General features: G+C 42.2%; 2 pseudogenes; both read right to left on the minus strand.

Moving 5' to 3' along the window:
* LOC139181976 (asparagine synthetase domain-containing protein 1-like) overlaps positions 1-10897 on the minus strand; it is a 15653-nt pseudogene extending 4756 nt beyond the window's left edge.
* Positions 10859-11292, minus strand: LOC139181980 (ASNSD1 upstream open reading frame protein-like; annotated as a pseudogene).
* Between the last annotated feature and the right edge of the window lie 8462 nt (positions 11293-19754).

Consider the following 19754-nt stretch of genomic DNA (forward strand, 5'->3'; position numbering starts at 1 on the left):
TCAGTTAAGATGTTGGTTAGATTAAAAAATATATACAGGTTAGATAGGAGATCTTTATGCATAGTATGAATCAGGAGTGAAATTAATTGATTTAATGTGGTTCATTCTCATTTCAATTCAAGTTTTGGAGCCAATGATGTGATCACTGTAATCAGTAAACAGATAAATTAACTTGCACTATCCAGAAAATAAGCCAAACCAGGGGAAACATAAGCTTTCAGTTCAGTTCACTTCAGTCACTCAGTCGAGTCCAGCTTTTGTGACCCCATGAACTGCAGCATGTCAGGTCTCCCTGCCCAGCACCAACTCCCAGAGTCTACCCAAACCCATGTCCATTGAGTCGGTGATGCCATCCAACCATCTCATCCTCTGTCGTCCCCTTCTCCTGCCATCAATCTTTCCCAGCATCAGGGTCTTTTCAGATGAGTCAGCTCTTCACATCAGGTGGACAAAGTATTGGAGTTTCAGGTTTAGCATCAGTCCTTCCAATGAACACCCAGGACTGATCCCCTTTGGATGGACTGGTTGGATTTCCTTGCAGTCCAAGGGACTCTCAAGAGTCTTCTCCAACACCACAGTTCAAAACCATCAATTCTTAGGCACTCAGCTTTCTTTTAGTTCAACTCTCACATCCTTACATGACCACTGGAAAAACCATAGCCTTGACTAGATGGACCTTTGTTGGCAAAGTAACGTCTCTGCTTTTCAATATGCTGTCTAAGTTGGTCATAACTTTCCTTCCAAGAAGTAAGCATCTTTTAATATCATGGCTGCAATCACCATCTGCAATGATTTTGGAGCCCAGAAGAAAAATGTCAGCCACTGTTTTCACTGTTTCCCCATCTATTTCCCATGAAGTGATGGGACCAGATGCCATGATCTTCGTTTTCTGAATGTTGAGCTTTAAGCCAACTTTATCACTCTCCTCTTTCACTTTCATCAAGAAGCTCTTTAGTTCTTTTTCACTTTCTGCCATAAGTGTGGTGTCATCTGCATATCTGAGGTTATTGATATTTCTCCCAGAAATCTTGATTCCAGCTTGTGTTTCCTCCAGCCCAGCGTTTCTCATGATGTACTCGGCATTGAAGTTAAATAAACAGAGTGACAATATACAGCCTTGACGTACTCCTTTTCCTATTTGGAACCAGTCTGTTGGTCCATGTCCAGTTCTAACTGTTGCTTCCTGACCTGCATACAGATTTCTCAAGAGGCAGGTCAGGTGATCTGGTATTCCCATCTCTTTCAGAATTTTCCACAGTTTATTGTGATCCACACAGTCAAAGGCTTTGGCATAGTCAATCAAGCAGAAATAGATGTTTTTACTGGAACTCTCTTGCTTTTTCAATGAACCAGCAGATGTTGGCAGTTTGAGCTCTGGTTCCTCTGCCTTCTCTAAAACCAGCTTGAACATCTGGAATTTCGTGGTTCACGTACTGCTGAACCCTGGCTTGGAGAATTTTGAGCATTACTTTACTAGCGTGTGAGATGAGTGCAATTGTGTGGTAGTTTGAGCATTCTTTGGCATTGCCTTTCTTTGGGATTGGAAGGAAAACTGACCATTTCCAGTCCTGTGGCCACTGCTGAGTTTTCCAAGTTGGATGGCACATTGAGTGCAGCACTTTCACAGCACCATCTTTCAGGATTTGAAATAGCTCAACTGGAATTCCATAACCTCCACTAGCTTTGTTCATAGTGATGCTTCCTAAGGCCCACTTGACTTCATATTCCAGGATGTCTGGCTCTAGGTGAGTGATCACACCATCATGATTATCTGGGTTGTGAAGATCTTTTTGTTACAGTTCTTCTGTGTATTATTGCCACCTCTTCTTAATATCTTCTACTTCTGTTAATTCCTTACCATTCCATCCTTTATTGAGCCCATCTTTGCATGAAATGTTCCCTTGGTATCTCTAATTTTCTTGAAGAGATCTCTAGTCTTTCCCATTCTTTTGTTTTCCTCTATTTCTTTGCATTGATCACTGAGGAAGGCTTTCTTATCTCTCCTTGCTATTCTTTGGAACTCTGCATTCAGATGCTTATGTCTTTCCTTTCCCCCCTTTTTTTTTTGCTTCCCTTCTTTCCACAGCTATTTGGAAGGCCTCCTCAGACAGCCATTTTGCTTTTTTGCATTTCTTTTTCTTGGGGATTGTCTTGATTCCTGTCTCCTGTACAATGTAATGAACCTCCATCCACAGTTCATCAGGCACTTTGTCTGTGAGAATTAGTCCCTTAAATCTATTTCTCACTTCCACTGTATAATCATAAGCGATTTGATTTAGGTCATACCTGAAGGGCCTAGTGGTTTTTTCCACTTTCTTCAATTTCTTTCTGAATTTGGCAATAAGGAGTTCATGATCTGAGCCACAGTCAGCTCCTGGTCTTGTTTTTGCTGACTGTGTAGAGCTTCTCCATCTTTGGCTGCAAAGAATATAATCAATTTGATTTCAGTGTTGACCAGCTGGTAATGTCCATGTGTACAGTCTTCTCTTGTGTTGTTGGAAGAGGGTGTTTGCTATGACCAGTGCGTTGTCTTGGCAAAACTCTATTAGTCTTTGCCCTGCTTCATTCCATATTCCAAGGCCAAATTTGCCTGTCACTCCAGGTGTTTCTTGACTTCCTACTTTTGCATTCCAGTCCCCTATATTGAAAAGGACATCTATTTTGGGTGTTAGTTCTAGAAGGTCTTGTAGGTCTTCATAGAACTGTTCATCTTCAGCTTCTTCAGCATTACTGGTCAGGGCATAGACTTGGATTACTGTGATATTGAATGGTTTGCCTTGGAATCGAACAGAGATCATTCTGTCGTTTTTGAGATTGTATCCAAGTACTGCATTTCAGACTCTTTTGTTGACCATGATGGCTACTCCATTTCTTCTATGGGATTCCTGCCTACAGTAGTAGATATAATGGTCATCTGAGTTAAATTCACCCATTCCAGTCCATCTTAGTTCGCTGATTCCTAGAATGTCAATGTTTACTCTTGGCATCTCCTGTTTGACCACTTCCAGTTTGCCTTGATTCATGGACCTAACATTCCAGGTTCCTATGCAATATTGCTCTTTACAGCATCGGACCTTGCTTCTATCACCAGTCCCACCCACAACTGGGTGTTTTTTTGCTTTGGCTCCATCCTTTCATTCTTTCTGGAGTTATTTCTCCACTGATATCCAGTAGCATATTGGGTACCAGGTTTCCCTTATAGCTCAGTCGGTAAAGAATCTGCCTGCAATGCAAGAGACCCGGGTCAATTCCTGGGTCAGGAAGATCCCCTGGAGGAGGAATTGGCAATTCACTCCAGTATTCTTGCCTGGAAAATACCATGGACAGAGGAGCCTGGTGGGCTACAGTCCTTGGGGTCGCAAGCGTCAGACAGGACTTAGTGACTAAATCAACCAACTGACCTGGAGAGTTCAGTTTTCAGTGTCGTATCATTTTGCCTTTTCATACTGTTCATGGGGTTCTCAACGCAAGGATACTGAAGTGGTTTGCCATTCCCTTCTTCAGTGGACCACATTCTGTCAGACTTCTCCACCCTGACCTGTCCATCTTGGGTGGCCCCACATGGCATGTCTTAGTTTCACTGAGTTACACAAGGCTGTGGTCCATGTAATCAGATTGGCTAGTTGTCTGTGATCGTGGTTTCAGTCTGTCTGCCCTCTGATGCCCTCTTTCAGTGCCTACCATCTTGCTTGGTTTTATCTTGCCTTGGATGTGGGGTATCTCTTCATAGTTGCTCCAGCAAAGCGCAGCTGCTGCTCCTGACCCAGGGCCTGGCCACCGCCCTTGACCTCAGACATGGGGTAGCTCCTCTCGGCTGCACTTGTGTGCCATTACAGCCACCCCCGCTTGTTAGACTTCAGTTTTATTGTCTGTAATATAAATTTATATGATATATGAAGAGTCAGGAAAATATGGCTCATAATCAAAAGTTTGAACAGTAGAAGCAGAACTACAGGTGACTCATTCGTCAGAACTTAGGACTTTAGCTATTATAAAAGTGCTAAAGGATTTACAGAAAAATAAATATAATGGGTTAAGAGTTCATGAGAGAAATATAAATTCAAAAGTATTAATTCTAGCACTATAATCTCAATGGACCTCATAAAATATTGACATTGAAGAAAGGATCTGTGAACTTGAAGACAGATCATGAGAAACTGAGACTAAAGTATAAAAGGAAAATATGAAAAATAGACAGGCACAGCACTAGTGATCAGTGGGATAATATCATGCAGTCTAAAATAATTAGAATCCAAGAAAGAGAAGAAAAGATTCAATTGGGAGGAATAAAATATTTCAGGATATAAAGACCAAAATTTTAAAATTTTGATGAAAAATTTCAAGTCATAAATTCAAAAATCCTAACTTTATGTGGGAAATAGAAAGAAAAACAAAATCCTGGCACTTTGGAGTCAAATTACAGAAAACTAAGAAAAAGCAATAGAGAGACAGGAGAGAATAATTTAAAAATCAACTAGAGAAGGGGGATGGAGAAGTCAATGGCACCCTACTCCAATACTGCTGCCTGGAAAATCCCATGGATGGAGGAGCCTGGTGGGCTGCAGTCCATGGGGTCGCTAAGAGTCGGACATGACTAGGCGACTTCAGTTTCACTTTTCACTTTCATGCACTGGAGAAGGAAATGGCAACCCACTCCAGTGTTCTTGCCTGGAGAATCCCAGGGTTGAGGGAGCCTGGTGGGCTGCCATCTATGGGGTCGCACAGAGTCAGACATGACTGAAGCGACTTAGCAGAGGAGGGGGAAAACTACATTACACACAGGGGGACAATATAAGAAAAATGGCTACTTTCTTATAAGAGCTCACATGAGCCAGAAAACACTGGAATAAGTTTTAGATGGTGAAGAAACATAAAAGATAGGCCCAGAAAAACTACCCATCACAAATGAAGACTGAAGAAAGACATTTTCAGACGATAGAAAACCAGAGAGAATTTGCCCCTCCCCACCCTGTAGGACTTGAGATATAAGAAATGTTAAAGAAATTCTTCAGGATTAAAGAGAATGATGCCAGATAGAACTTTGGGTCAACAGGAAAGAATAAAAGTTTCTGGAAAATGTAAATATGTGGGAAACATGAGAAGACTACTATTTTGATCATTGCTTAGTTTCTCAAAAAAAATGAAATTGACTAAGGCAAAAACAATAACGACCTATTGTGAGTTTCTGACCCACAAAGAAGCAAAAAAAATGATGGTATGACAAAGGAAGGGTAGGGGCTAAATGAAGTACACTTTCATAAGGTTCTTATATCTTCTTTGAAGTGGTCTACTATGAATTCCAGTTAGAGAATAATACACTAAGGATAAACACTTTAGTTTCTAGAGCAGCCACTAGGAAAAAACACCAAAAGAGGAGAGAAAATGGAATGATTTTGAAGAGATCAACACACAAGATTGAAAAAAAGAGTAACAATGAAAATATGGGGCAAACAGAAAGCAGAAGCAAGAGGGTAAAGGTAGACATAAATCTGGCTCTCAATGCAGGGGCCTGGACCCAATCTCTGGACAGGGAATTCGATCCCACACACCACAATTAAGAGTTCACATGCCACAACTACAGATCCTGCATGCCACGATTATAGATCTTAGTGAAGCTAAATAAATAAATATTTTTTTAAAAAAACTATATCTAAATCCAACCATAATGACAGTTATTTTAAATGTAATTGATCTTTGACAAAAAAGCAAAGATAATCTAAGAGAAAAACATAGTCTTTTAAAAACTTTTATTTATTTTTACTTTTTAAATTGAAGTACACCACTCTTATGGCAGAAAGTGAAGAGGAACTAAAAAGCCTCTTGATGAAAGTGAAAGTGGAGAGTGAAAAAGTTGGCTTAAAGCTCAACATTCAGAAAACGAAGATCATGGCATCCGGTCCCACCACTTCATGGCAAATAGATGGGGAAACAGTGGAAACAGTGACAGACTTTATTTTTGGGGGCTCCAGAATCACTGCAGATGGTGACTGCAGCCATGAAATTAAAAGATGCTTACTCCTTGGAAGGAAAGTTATGACCAACCTAGATAGCATATTCAAAAGCAGAGATGTTACTTTGCCAACAAAGGTTCGTCTAGTCAAGGCTATGGTTTTTCCTGTGGTCATGAATGGATGTGAGAGTTGGACTGTGAAGAAGGCTGAGCACAGAAGAATTGATGGTTTTGAACTGTGGTGTTGGAGAAGACTCTTGAGAGTCCCTTGGACTGCAAGGAGATCCAACCAGTCCATTCTGAAGGAGATCAGCTCTGGGATTTCTTTGGAAGAAATGATGCTAAAGCTGAAACTCCAGTACTTTGGCCACCTCATTCGAAGAGTTGACTCACTGGAAAAGACTCTGATGCTGGGAGGGATTGGGGGAAAGAGGAGAAGGGGAGGACAGAGGATGAGATGGCTGGATGGCATCACTGACTCGATGGACGTGAGTCTGAGTGAACTCTGGGAGTTGGTGATGGACAGGGAGGCCTGGCGTGCTGCAATTCATGGGGTCGCAAAGAGCCGGACACGACTGAGCGACTGATCCGATCTGATCTGATACTTGATTTACAATATTGTATTAGTTTCAAGTGTAGAGCATAGTGAATCAGTATTTTGTGTAGATTATATTCCGTTTAAGGTTATTACAAAATAATGGCTGTAATTCCCTGTGCTGTACAATATATCTTTGTTGTTTATTTATTTGCATCATAATATTTTGTATCTTTTAATCCCATATGTAAGAGATACCCCTATTTCCTCCTCCTTCTCTCTCTCCTCATGTATCCACTACTTTATTTTTTATATCTGTGAGTCTGTCTAAAAGCATAGACTTTTCAATACATGATGCTTGACATGCACATGCAAAAAAGAAAAAAGAGCATAGTTACAGACTTCATACCTTTCACATGAATCAATTCAAAATAGAACACAGATAATAGCTGTGAAAAGAAGAGAAGTGAAAAACAAAGGAGAAAAGGAAAGATAGTCCCATTTGAATGCAGATTTCCAAAGAATAGCAAGGAGAGATAAGAAAGTCTTCCTCAGCGATCAATGCAAAGAAATAGAGGAAAACAAAAGAATGGGAAAGACTAGAGATCTCGTCAAGAAAATTCGAGATACCAAGGGAATATTTCATGCAAAGATGGGCTCAATAAAGGACAGAAATGGTATGGACCTAACAGAAGCAGAAGATATTAAGAAGAGGTGGCAAAAATACACAGAAGTACTGTACAAAAAAGATCTTCACAACCCAGATAATCATAATGGTGTGATCACTCACCTAGAGCCAGACATCCTGGAATGTGAAGTCAAGTGGGCCTTAGGAAGCATCACTATGAACAAAGCTAGTGGAGGTGATGGAATTCCAGTTGATCTATTTCAAATCTTGAAAGATGTTGCTGTGAAAGTGCTGCACTCAATATGCCATCCAATTTGGAAAACTCAGCAGTGGCCACAGGACTGGAAACAGTCAGTTTTCCTTCCAATCCCAAAGAAAGGTAATGCCAAAGAATCCTCAAACTACTGCTCAATTGCACTTATCTCACACACTAGTAAAATAATGCTCAAAATTCTCCAAGCCAGGGTTCAGCAATACGTGAACCACGAAATTCCAGATGTTCAAGCCTGTTTTAGAAAAGGCAGAGAAATTAGAGATCAAATTGCCAACATCTGCTGGATCATTAAAAAAGGAAGAGAGTTCCAGTAAAAACATCTATTTCTGCTTTATTGACTATGCCAAAGCCTTTGACTGTGTGGATCACAATAAACTGTGGAAAATTCTGAAACAGATGGGAATACCAGATCACCTGACCTGCCTCTTGAACAACCTGTATGCAGGTCAGGAATCAATAGTCAGAACTGGACATGGAACAACAGACTGGTTCCAAATAGGAAAGGAGTTCGTCAAGGCTGTATATTTTCACCCTGTTTATTTAACTTCTATGCAGAGTACATCATGAGAAATGCTGGGCTGGAAGAAGCACAAGCTGAAATCAAGATTTCTGGGAGAAATATCAATAACCTCAGATATGCAGATGACACCACCCTTATGGCAGAAAGTGAAGAAGAACTAAAGAGCTTCTTGATGAAAGTGAAAGAGGAGAGTGATAAAGTTGGCTTAAATCTCAACATTCAGAAAACTAAGATCATGGCATCTTGTCCCATCACTTCATGGCAAATAGATGGGGAAACAGTGGAAACAGCGTCAGACTTTATTTTTTTGCCTCCAAAATCACAGCAGATAGTGACTGCAGCCATGAAATTAAAAGATGCTTACTCCTTGGAAGGAAAGTTATGACCCACCTAGATAGCACATTAAAAAGCAGAGATATTACTTGCCAACAAAGGTCCATCTAGTCAAGACTATGGTTTTTCCAGTGGTCATGTATGGATGTGAGAGGTGGACTGTGAAGAAAGCTGAGCACCGAAGAATTGATGCTTTTGAACTGTGGTGTAGGAGAAGACTCTTGTGAGTCCCTTGGACTGCAAGGAGATGCAACCAGTCCATCCTAAAGGAGATCAGTCCTGGGTGTTCATTGGAAGGACTGATGCTAAACCTGAAACTCCAATACTTTGGCCACCTCATGAGAAGGGTTGACTTATTTGAAAAGACCCTGATGCTGGGAGGGATTGGGGGTAGGAGGAGAAGTGGACCACACAGGATGAGATGGCTGGATGACATTACTGACTCGATGCACATGAGTTTGTGGGAACTCCGGGAGTTGGTGATGGACAGGGAGGCTTTACGTCCTGCGAGTCATGGGGTCCCAGAGTCAGACATGACTAAGCGACTGAACTGAACTGAAAGATGTACAACTGTAAAACTCTTATTAGAAGAAGATAATATTGGAGGAAATCTAGGTGACCTTGGATTTGGTGATGGCATTTTAGATACAAAATTAAAAGCATGATTTATGAAAGAAACAATTGATAAGTTGAACTCTTTTGAAATTAAAAACTTCTGCTGGACAATGACATTTTAAAAAATGTGCAATAAAATAGGACATAGAAAATATGAAGTAGAAAATAAAAATTAGATTTTTGCAAAATTTGTCAGATTAAATCTCTAGACAGGGTGATCAAACAAAAGAAATAATAATAAAATGCCAATATCAGAGTTCATAGAGGAATTATTACTATAGTTCCTAGTCATATCAAAGCGATGATAAACTACATTGTTTCTGCAAATAAATTCAACTACGTAAATCTAGTGGGAAAATTCCTTGAAAAACACAATGTACCAAAATGAGTATAAGAAGAAAAAAAATCAGAATAGACTATTACATTTGACTTAAAAAGACTTTATAATGTTAGTAGAATAATGTGCAAAAATTTTGCATCACTGTGTTCTACACCTGAAACTAATATGATGTTGTAAATCAAGTGTACTTCAAGAAGATCAATTGGTTCATCATTCAAAGAGTTGACTCATTGGAAAAGTCTCTGATGCTGGGAGGGATTGGGGGTAGGAGGAGAAGGGGATGGCAGAGGATGAAATGGCTGGATGGCATCACTGACTCGATGAACATGAGTCTGAGTGAACTCTGGGAGTTGGTGATGGACAGGGAGGCCTGGCGTGTTGCGATTCATGGGGTCGCAAAGAGTTGGACACGACTGAGAGACTGAACTGAACTGAACTGAAAGGAATATGATGGTCAACAGGGCTGTGATGACCATGGAATCAATGCCTCCAGAAAAGATAATTGGAACATTTGCTTTCCTATTACTAGTTTTCAAAACTTCGCTTGGTGTCAGGTTTTCATCCCTAGGTAAACACAAGACACGTCTCTTGACTGCGATACTCAGGACACCAATGATCTGCTGAACTACTTCCTTCATGTGTCCATCAGTAAGAAAGACCTGAAGGGTCTCTTGTCAGTGGCCTCCTGGAAATGCTGCTGCAATGGGCCTCAAATGCAGCTTGTGGCAATGCTGTATTTAAAGGGACAACAGGTTCTTTAAGATACAGTTTGGCTTCATTTGTTGCCACCAAGACAAACGTTGGCAAGTCTGCTGACATCTCAGTCAGGGTATTAACACATTCTCTGATATCATCCCCCACCCTCCGCCCCCTCCCCCGAATTGTATTTCCAAGGATACAACTTTAAAACGACAGATTTGGCAATGGAAACAGACTTGAGATCAATTCTGAAAATTCCAGATGCTGGAACTTCCTGCCACTGATCGGCCACTCCAGATGCTTGGGCGCCAACTGAAGAGAGGCAGAAACTCTTGCCCAAGTTACTAAAATGCCAAAGCCAGCTACGACGACCAAAAAAGTCCCTGCTGCTACTGCTGCTAAGTCACTTCAGTCGTGTCCGACTCTGTGCCACCTCACACATGGCAGCCCACCAGGCTCCCCCATCCCTGGGATTCTCCAGGCAAGAACACTGGAGTGGGTTGCCATTTCCTTCTCCAATGCAGGAAAGTGAAAAGTGAAAGTGAAGTCACTCAGTCGTGTCCGACTTTCCAGACCCCATGGACTGCAGCCCACCAGGCTCCTCCATCCATGGGGGTTTCCAGGCAAGAGTACTGGAGTGGGGTGCCATTGCCTTCTCCAAAAAAAAAAAAAAAAAAAAAAAAAGTCCCTACCAAACCATAAAGAATGGCTGGATGCTTGATAATATATAAAAGACCAAGGACCTTGAATTTTTGAGGAGAGTGACAAAATATCAAATTCATTCTTACAAGATGAAAGATAATGAAACATGGTTTGAGTATCATTCTCTTCGGCTTGGACCTTGATCCCACTAAAGACTTCTCCATTTCACAGGAATACGTTGCCTCTTTCATCTTTCACAGGCTGGGCAGTCAACACATCTAAGTGAAGGACACAGCCAGAGAATAAACACTGGTAGTTAACATTCAGCCTCAACAACTGTTTACTACTATTGGGCCCCCATCGTTCAAGATTACACAGTAAATCCTCTTTCAAATCTTTGCAAAATGCTCAACAGAAAAGCTTATTGCACAACAAATGCCATGCACTGCTATGTAAAATCAATTTGTCTATTTCTTGATTTTGATCTTCTCTGAGTTTTCTGTTTCTTGATATTCTTTCCTTAGCTCATCTAATATATTTTTGCTTTCAGAAAGCATTTCTGTTCAGTCTGCAAGAAAGAATATGTTGCTGTTCTGTTGCTGCCTATATACTTTCCTGTTCTTCTTCAGGTTAGAAAGTTCATCCACAACAACTTTTTGTTCTTTAATCTTTGTTGAGCTCTTCCTTGTGCAGGGTCGAGCTCTCAGCAGGGACCAGCCCAGCGGGGTCCTCAGGTCGTTCACCCCGGCTGGGCATCTCCGAGGAGAACCAAATACTCTCCCAGCAATCTTGATTCAAGCTTGTGCTACATCCAGCCTGGCATTTCACATGATGTGCTCTGAAAATAAGTTAAATAAGCAAGGTGACAATATACAGCCTTGACATACTCCTTTCCCAATTTGGAACCAGTTTTCATGTTCGGTTCTAACTGTTGCTTCTTGATCTGCATACTAATTTCTCAGGCGGCAGGTAAGGTGGTCTGGTATTCCCATCTCTTTAAGAATTTTCCACAGTTTGTTGTGATCCACACAACAGTCAAGGGCTTTAGCGTAGTCAATGAAGCAGAAGTAGAAGTTTTTCTGGAATTCTCTTGCCTTTTCTGTGATCCAACGGGTGTTGGCAATTTGGTCTCTGGTTCCTCTGCCTTTTCTAAATCCAGTTTGAACACCTGAAAGTTCTCTAGTTAATGTATATTTTCACTAAACATGGGAGAGTTCTGTTTGCTTCAAAGTCTTGGAAGTTTCTCAGAGTTTTCTCTATTATATTTTTAACACAATTTTAAAATTATTCTTGGGCTTTTTATTTTATTTTGTATTTTTTAAATATAAATTTATTTATTTTAATTGGAGGCTAATTACTTTACAATATTGTATTGGTTTTTTGCCATACATCAACATGAATCCACCATGGGTGTACACGTGTACCCCATCCTGAACCCCTCTCCCACCTCCCTCCACATACCATCCCTCTGGGTCATCACAGTGTACCAGCCCCAAGCATCCTATATCATGCATTGAACCTGGACTGGTGATTTGTTTCATATATGATATTATACATGTTTCAATGCCATTCTCCCAAATCATCCCACCCTCTCCCTCTCCCACAGAGTCCATAAGACTGTTCTATACATCTGTGTCTCTTTTGCTGTCTCACATACAAGGTTATTGTTACCATCTTTCTAAATTCCATATATATGCATTAGTATACTGTATTGGTGTTTTTCTTTCTGCCTTACTTCACTCTGTATAATAGGCTCCAGTTTCATCCACCTCATTAGAACTGATTCAAATGTATTCTTTTTAATGGCTGAGTAATACTCCATTGTGTATATGTACCACAGCTTTCTTATCCATTCATCTGCTGGTGGACATCTAGGTTGCTTCCATGTCCTGGCTATTATAAACAGTGCTGCAATGGACATTGGGGTACATGTGTCTCTTTAAGCTCTGGTTTCCTTGGTGTGTATGCCCAGCAGTGGGATTGCTGGGTCATAAGGCAGTTCTATTTCCAGTTTTTTAAGGAATCTCCACACTGTTCTCCATAGTGGCTGTACTAGTTTGCATTCCCACCAACAGTGTAAGAGGGTTCCCTTTTCTCCACACCCTCTCCAGTATTTATTGCTTGTAGACTTTTGGATAGCAGCCATTCTGACTGGCACGAAATGGTACCTCATAGTGGTTTTGATTTGCATTTCTCTGATAATGAGTAATGTTGAGCATCTTTTCATGTGTTTGTTAGCCATCTGTACGTCTTCTTTGGAGATATGTCTGTTTAGTTCTTTGGCCCATTTTTTTGATTGGGTCGTTTATTTTTCTGGAATTGAGCTGTAGGAGTTGCTTGTATATTTTTGAGATTAGTTGTTTGTCAGTTGCTTCATTTGCTATTATTTTCTCCCATTCTGAAGGCTGTCTTTTCACCTTGTTTAGAGTTTCCTTTTTTGTGCAGAAGCTTTTAAGTTTTATTAGGTCCCATTTGTTTATTTTTGCTTTTATTTCCAATATTCTGGGAGGTGGGTCATAGAGGATCCTGCTGTGATTTATGTTGGAGAGTGTTTTGCCTATGTTCTCCTCTAGGAGTTTTATAGTTTCTGGTCTTACGTTTAGATCTTTAATCCATTTTGAGTTTATTTTTGTGTATGGTGTTAGAAAGTGTTCTAGTTTCATTCTTTTACAAGTGGTTGACCAGTTTTCCCAGCACCACTTGTTAAAGAGATTGCCTTTTCTCCATTGTATATTCTTGCCTTCTTTGTCAAAGATAAGGTGTCCATAGGTACGTGGATTTATCTCTGGGCTCTCTATTTTGTTCCATTGATCTATATTTCTGTCTTTGTGCCAGTACCATACTGTCTTGATGACTGTGGCTTTGTAGTAGAGCCTGAAGTCAGGCAGGTTGATTCCTCCAGTTCCATTCTTCTTTCTCAAGATTGCTTTGGCTGTTCGAGGTTTTTTGTATTTCCATACAAATTGTGAAATTATTTGTTCTAGCTTTGTGAAAAATACTTTTGGTAGTTTGATAGGGATTGCATTGAATCTATAGATTGCTTTGGGTAGTATAATCATTTTCAGTATATTGATCCTTCCGATCCATGGACACAGTATATTTCTCCATCTATTAGTGTCCTCTTTGATTTCTTTCACCAGTGTTTTATATATATATATATATATATATATATATATATATCTTTAGTTTCTTTAGGTAGATATATTCCTAAGTATTTTATTCTTTTCGTTGCAATGGTGAATGAAATTGTTTCCTTAAATTCTCTATTTTCTCATTATTAGTGTATAGGAATGATAGGAATTTCTGTGTGTTGACTTTATATCCTGCAACTTTACTATATTCATTGATTAGCTCTAGTAATTTTCTGGTGGAATCTTTAGGGTTTTCTATGTAGAGGATTACGTCATCTGGAAACAGTGAGATTTTTACTTCTTTTCCAATTTGGATTCCTTTTATTTCTTTTTCTGCTCTGACTGCTATGGCCAAAACTTCCAAAACTATGTTGAATAGTAGTGGTGAAAGTGGGCACCCTTGTCTTGTTCCTGACTTTAGGGGATTTTATTTTTTATTGCTGTTGTTTTAAAAATCACAAGTTATGTGTACTTGGCTATTGTTTGTAAGACAATTTTTATGATTTAAAAAAAAATTGCAGCCATCCATTTACTAAATTCAATTGTTTGCATAGTTTATTCGTTTATTCTCTTGATTTTTTCCCAGATATATAATCAAAGCACCTACAAATAATGATAATTTCACATCCATCTTTACGTTTTTATACATGCGGCTTCTTTGTCTTTTATGGTTTCAGTATATATTTCCTCTAGAAAAAAGTTTAAAATAGTGTTAATAGTGAACATTTTAATCCTCCAAACAACCACTAAACCTCCAAAATCTTTATTGAAATCTTTTTATTAATGGAATACACTCCCTGAAAAACCTCTTACTACCAGCTCTTTGCAGCAGTTCCAGAGAATAAAGGTGGGAATGAAGCATTCAAATAACCAAAGATGTTCTTGAAGGCCAGAGCATCAAAGAAAAGAAAATCTTAGGATAAAATAAGGTGGGAAAGGTCAGAAGTGACCAGACATGGCCAGTAACACTTAAAGGGGGAAAAGAGGATGAAAAGAAAAAACAAACAAACAAAACATTGTGATGCCCACAGCCCAGGAACACAGACCCACTGAAAGAGTGAGATTCAATCCCCAAGTAATGCTTCCCTCCTCACTCCTCCCTACAACACAGGACACAGGATGAAAACATTGAATTAAGAGGAGTGAACAGCAAGATACAAGTTCTATTTAAGAAGGGGTTTTAGGGAAACCCACAGACAACTGGGGAGATAAACAAGGGCACCAGAGGAGAATGAAGCTCCAGCAAACGTTTAACACAGCCCAGCTCCCAGCCAGGTCAACATAAAATCTCACACCACAGGCCTATTCACCTTAATTCCTCATATCTAATATTATCATGTCTGACTTTCAGCAACATTACAGGATGTGCTAAAGGCAGGGGAAAACACAGAAAGCAAAACTTAGACTCAGACTCTGATGTGACACAGATCTTGGAATGTTCAGGCACAGAATGTGTGTGGATATACACAAGTATAGAGAGACACTTATTGTAAAGAATTGGCCAGAGAGGCTCATGGGATTATGGAGGTGATGAGTCTCAAGATCTAGGGTCAGCAAACTGGTGACCCTGGAGCCAATGGAGGGGCTGAAGGAGGAGCTGGGGGAGGAAGACAGTCAGGGAGTATGCATCATATGGAGAAGACAGAGGATGTCTGTAGGAAGGGGAATTCTCAAAAAGGGAGGAAATCAGTAAAAAATCACTCTGCTGGCAGCATGTTTTCTGAAAGATCTGCTGCTTTGGTTTATGCCTCTGAGTTCTACTTGTCCTAATGCAGAATAAAAGTAATTACAACACTCATGTTCCTGTTTCCTCTCTTGATGTTACCAGTGAAGTCATTCAGTTGTGTCCCAGTCTCTGTGACCCCATGGACTGCAGCCTGCCAGGCTACTTTGTCCATGGGGTTTTCCAGGTGAGAACACTGGAGGGGGTCACCACCAGGGCTGCAGACAAGTGCAGCCCGCAGGCTTTCTGCGTCGGGGGTCTTCTCATGGCTGATAGCTGCACTCTCAAGAGCAGTTCTTGAGCTGAGCTTCCAGATCACGTATTACTGAAAAAATATCCGCCATGTCCTCTATGTGTGTGTACGTCTGGGGCACTGTCACTGGTCTCCTCCATTCAGCCTGCAGTGTGTTAGCTCTCAAAGGAGAAACAGAGAGTTCAGGAGAGCACACGGTCCCAGGAGACGCAAGACATGGGCATTCCTCCTGCCTCACGGACAGCGGGGCGGTAAGTCCAAGGCCATGGTGACTGTGCCTGTGTGTGAGTCTGTGTTTGTGTGTGTATTGTGCTTGACAGTGTGTTGCAGGGGTGCCGTGCATAGTGTGTTCGTGTGTATATGTGTATGTATATGTGTGTGTTATGTTTGCATGTATGTGAATGTTGTGTGTCTATTTGTGTATAGATGAATATATGTGTGTTTTCCATGTGTGTTATGTTTGTTTGTGTCATATGTATGTTTATATGTGTGTTTGTATGTTTGTGAGCATATGCATGAATGGTGTATGTTGTGTTTCTATGTATGGGTTGTTTTGAATATATGTGTGTGAGTGGTGTCTGTGTCTTATGTTTGTGTTTGTGTGCTATGTATGTATGTTCATATGTTTGTGAGTAAATGTGTGTTCATGTGTGTTGTATGTGTGTGCTATGTTTGTACTTTTGTACATGTATGTGTGTAAGTAGTGTATGTGTTGTGTTTGTGTGTATCTTTTGTTTGTATGTTTGTGAGTGTGTGTTTGCGAGAGTGTCTGTGTGTGTGTGCCTGTTTCAGGAGCAATGGGACGAGCCAGGGGAATCAGGACCTTGCAGCCTTTGGGCTCTGCCTGGAGCTCTCCGCTTACCCTTGGGCAGGATGCTCAGTGAGTCTCACTTTTTTCCTGAGAAACCTCACAAGGTGACAGATCTGCTTCATGTTGGAGACAAACAATGGTGCCTGGTGCACGTGTGGTGATGCCCCGTCGGGCAGGGTCTGGGGTGAGGGGGCCGGGGGCTGGGCAGACAGCTCTCTGGGCTTGAGAGTGGATGACTGGAGTTCCTGGTGGGTGACATGCCCTCCTTGGCAAAGAGGACTGGGAATTGCTCTAGAAAACATTGTAAAATGTCCTGGAATCTTCCAGGGGGACAAGATCTTAGGAATGTGTAATTTGGACTCAGCATCCACATCTCCAGGGACATGGAGGCCCCGGCAGTGTGACCACCTGAGTTGATGGCCTGGATCTGAGCGCCGAGGATCTGGGGCTCCCGGCAGGACTGGACCCCATGTGGAGAGGGAGCCTGTGCATGCCTGCCACCCTCCTCACCACCCAGCATTTGGCCTCTGTGGCCCTCACTGCCAGGCTCCCCCCAAAAATCGTTCTGGCCCCATGAGCCCCTCAACAGCCCCTCCAGCAACGTTCTGCTCACGTCCACCCAGAACCCTGGCCACTGCTCCTAGGACAGTGTCTGTCAGGACGCATCTCTGGTCATTTCTTCCCATCACAGAATCCCCCCAACTCCCCAAGTGGAGACCACATTCAGGGTAAGGAAGGGGAAAACAGGGTCCCTAAAGGAGGTAGTGTGTGTCTCAGACACCCCCTACCCAGTCCCATGCCAACAAACCAATACAAACAGCTTCCATGGGCAAGAGAAGGGCAAAAGCCAGGAGCCCCTGAAAGCTCGGAGGAAACATCAGTAAGACACATGATGAGTTTTTCCTAGATGGAAGAAGAAGAGTTCAAAATCCTTCTCCCAGAGGAACCTGAAGAGGGTGCATCTCAGGATCCTTCTCCAGATGGGTCAGGAGGTAAAACAACTTTCTAGCAGACATGAACTTGAGAGAGGTGGGGCTGGGGCCTGAGGGGCAGGTAGTGTGCTGGGAGGGGCAGCGGGAGTCCCCCCGTCAGAGATTCACCCACTGGGGGGCCATAACTGGGCATTTGGGTTGGGCCTCCCTTCACCCCAGCCAGACAGAATGGAAGGGTCCCTGATGGTGCTGTGGGTCAAAGGGGGTGACAGACCACAGCCACTGCCCCTTCACTGAGTGTCAGGAAGGATGTGTTCGTGGGTATGACAAACGGCTCGCCCCAGGCACCTGGTGGGTGTCATGCTGGCTCTACTGTGAGACTCTCAGGACCACGGGGGCTGCAAAGCACTAGTGAACACATAGGATGCAATCAAGGGCCCACAGGTCTGGGCTCTGTCTTCCCAAGGGGCTCCCTCTCCCCAAAAGCTGTTTCATCAGGGTCAGGGGCTTCACTTTCATGGGCTCAACTTGACATCTAACCTGGGGAGACAGAACTTAGGAATTTAGGAATGCTGGAAATCCATCACTTTCCTGGATAAAGGAATTTATTGGCAATTTATTATGCATTTCCATGCAACTATGTTTTATTAGACAAACTTCAGTGGCCCGAGCCATTGGGAGAAACCCATAATATCAAGCTGCATAGGAAAGCGACAGTCCCAGTGTTCACACCTGATTTATCCTTTTCGCAGCAATCAGGGTTAAGTATTACTTTAAAATTCCTCTTCCATGCTCAGTGTATTTGGCTTTTAAGTCCAAAGGCATGGCATGAGTGTCTCCAGGCTTGGCCAGATGGGAGACTACTGTCTTCCTCTAGCTTTGCATCTGAGAGTACAGACGGACATTGCCCTTCCCTGCTTCTGTGGAACTCCCAGTCATTCACTCAGGTCACCTGGGAAGTTGGAGGGAGCCCATATCTTCCAGTCACAGTTGGTGGGTGGGTCAGCCCACCAAGGCAGAAAGGCAGGAGAAACACATCCCTGCTGGGGAGAGCTGGAAGAAGACAGTACCAGTCCTGGCCTCAAGAGGCTGAGGGCTCTGCACTGAGACACAGCAATGTCTTCCCTGTGAACAGACTGGGAATCAGCTAGGGTTTGGTGCTTCTCTATGTGCTGTGGTTCCTGGTACCTGCAAGCCCAGAAGGGAATTCCCTTTGTGCCCTCCAGCTGTGGTCATTTCTAAAATTTGGATGTGGGGTCCTCAGTATTAGATGGGCATGAAACATCTACTCATAGCTGATGGTTCTGATATTCTCCTGGGTGAGGGTGTCCAGCCCAAACTTCACCGGTGGAGCTTAGGACTGTGACCCCAGTGTTAGCTGTGCTGTAAAGCTGGGGGTCTGGCTGAAAGGACCCCACCCTCACAACACTCCTTGTTGGGAAAAGTGAAGGTAATGTGGTGTGTTAGATCATGGCAGGGAGAGGACAGACACAGAGGCTTGTGCTTCCAACGTCACCCTCTTTCTGGAAAGGGTCTCCAACCAGAGGTGCTCAAGGAAGCTCAGGCTCCCAGTTCATGAGGGGATGATCCCACATGGTGGGAATAGGTGGCCTGAGAAGAAGTTTCAAAACAGAAGCATAAAATGTGGCATTCTACCATATGATCCCGCAATTCTACTTCTGGGGAATATACCCCATAGAGTTGAAACAGATGGTGAACACATGGGCACTGAGGTGCATAGTAGCATTATTCACAATAGCAAAAAGTGGAAACAACCCCCCAAATCCATATATATATGAATATGGATTCATATATACACCTACACCTACAGTGGAATATTATTCAGCCTTAAAAAGAAAGGCAATTCTGACACTTGCTCCAACATGAATGAACCTTGCACACATTATGCAAAGTGAATAAGCCAGACACAGTAGGGCAAAAATTGCCTGATCCCAGTAATGTGAGGTCCTTAGAACAGTCAAACACATGGAGACAGAAAGAGCAGTGAATGTTGGGTGTTGGGGGAGGCAGGATGGGGAGTGAGTGTTTAATGGGGACAGGGTGTCATTCAGGAAGATGGAAAGTTCTTGAGATGCCCAAGTGATGACTGCCCAACAATGTGAATGTACGGAAGGCTACACCTAAACATGGTTCAAATGGTACATTTTATGTTATGTATTTTCTACCTTAATTTCCCACCCCCCCCCCCCCCCCCCAAATTCAGAAAAGAGAAAAGGAAGGAAAGCATGTGAAACTACGGCATATCTTGGATGCAGACACTGGTCTTCCTTTGTCCTGCCCCCACCCAAACTGTCTGCCCCCGGGTAGGCTAAAGCTGGGGACAGGCTCTAACCCCGACCCCTACCTT

This window comes from Bos indicus, unplaced genomic scaffold, assembly GCF_029378745.1.
Source record: "Bos indicus isolate NIAB-ARS_2022 breed Sahiwal x Tharparkar unplaced genomic scaffold, NIAB-ARS_B.indTharparkar_mat_pri_1.0 scaffold_46, whole genome shotgun sequence".
Classification (NCBI taxonomy): Eukaryota; Metazoa; Chordata; class Mammalia; order Artiodactyla; family Bovidae; genus Bos; species Bos indicus.